The sequence below is a fragment of the Vicia villosa genome, linkage group LG2 (genome assembly GCF_029867415.1).
Source record: "Vicia villosa cultivar HV-30 ecotype Madison, WI linkage group LG2, Vvil1.0, whole genome shotgun sequence".
Taxonomy (NCBI): Eukaryota; Viridiplantae; Streptophyta; class Magnoliopsida; order Fabales; family Fabaceae; genus Vicia; species Vicia villosa.
In genome coordinates, this window is record NC_081181.1 from 69,289,528 (window position 1) to 69,291,601 (window position 2,074).

Below are 2,074 nucleotides of genomic sequence, written 5' to 3' on the forward strand. Positions count from 1 at the left end.
CTGAACCAGAATATGCTGAGGCTGCTCCTGAGTCAGACTCAGATGTTGAGATGGAAGGTACAAAAGCTGAAGACCTTCCAGAAGATCGTCCTGCTGAGATTGTTGTCCTTGTTGGCAGAAGTTCTGGTACTCCTTCTTCTGGTGAACCCTCAGCTCTGATGGAGACCTTGGAAGCTCTTCATCAGAATCAAGTTATGATGGCTTCTCGTTTGAACGCGCAAGAAGCAGCCAATGCTGAGTTTCGCTCCTTCATGGCAAGGCAAACTGCAAGCACTGACGGGGTTCATGACATACTGGCGCAGATTTTGTCTAAGCTAGGGTCTTAGTCTTTGAGTCTTTGTAGTTTTCTTTCCTTGTTGCATCTGCTTTTTTCTGCATACATCTTTTGTAATTCTGTTTGATTAATCAATGAAAAAAAATTAATTTTGTTTATTTCCTTTGTCGTTTTCTACATCTGAATCTTTTATATTCTTTTTGATTAATATTAACAGTTACCGGGTAAAAAAGCCCCACATTACTAACAGAACTTGCAAAGTTCTATGCTTTAAGTTATGTTGTTGCAGGAATTGAAGATTCTCTTTACAAGATCAACACAAGAAGCAACAAGATGAATCAAGTTCTTGGATTCTTGAAGCAAGCTGAGTGCTATGAAGCTTCAGAATCAGAAGCAAGAAGGAAGAATGTTCAGATATTCTAATGATAGAATATGCTCTGAAACATTTTGTCTATTTGTTCTGACACATTCTATATGGCTCTGATACATATTATGTGTTATGAAACATATTCTATGTTCTGACTCATTCATGCTGACTTTTGTCGTTTAGTTTTGTTCTGTAACATTTCAGGATGTAGAGATGCTCTGATGATGCTCTGGTACATTCAACAATGTTATGATACAATCTAGCATGAAGTGATGTAAAAAGAAATTCAAGCTCTGAAGCTGTCCCAATGGAAGCAAGAATCAGAAGCTGTGAATGTTCTGAAGATCAAAGAAATTCAAGTTCTGAGGCTGTCCGATGGAAGCAGAAATCAGAAGCTGTGAATGTTCTGAAGATCAAAGAAATTCAAGTTCTGAAGCTGTCCGATGGAAGCAGAAATCAGAAGCTGTGAATGTTCTGTGGATCTAAAGAAATTCAATGTTCTGAAGCTGTCCTATGGAAGCAGAAATCAGAAGTCATGAATGTTCTGTAGATCAAGCACTGTGAACGTCTCTACTGAAATACTCAGGGAAGTCTTTTATTATTAAAATTCTTCTGGTATTAATTTCAGGGGGAGATTATTCATCTCAGGGGGAGATTCTTAATCTCAGGGGGAGACATATTCACATGCTTATGCTATAGCTGTGTAAATTGTCTTTAGCCGTCTGCTCTTTCTGATCGCAAATTCATATCATTTATATATGTTTTTGTCATCATCAAAAAGGGGGAGATTGTTAGAACAAGATTTGTTCTGATCAATATTCTTAGTTTTGATGATAACAAGGATATGAATTTTGTGTGAGATAATGTGGTACTCTAATACATTGCAATTTCCTTTTCAGGAAATATATAAAGAGTATGCACAAATCAGCGCTCAGAAGCTTTGACTCAGAAGGTTCAGCATGCAACATCAGAACATGGTCTGGCAAGACATCAGAAGATGGTCAAGGCAGAATCAGAACATGGGTCAATGGAAGCATCAGAAGAACTTGAGTTCAGAAGCAGAAGCACTGAAGTTCTCATGGTATCACGCTCAGAAGCACTTCAAGGTCAGAAGACAAGAAGATGCTATGCACCAAGTTGTTTGACTCTGATGATATTCAAACGTTGTATACACAAACATCATATCAGAAGAAAGTACAGGTGGCAGGCTACGCTGACTGACAAAAGGAACGTTGGAAGCTATTAAAGGCAACGTCAGTAGACACAGCGTGAACAAGGCTCGAGGTAGTTGACAAAAGCGTGAAACATTAAATGCAATGCTGTACGGAACACGCAAAGCATTAAATGCTCCCAACGGTCATCTTCTCAAGTGCCTATAAATATGAAGTTCTGATGAGAAGCAAGGTTACCAATTCTGGACGATTTGTGAATAT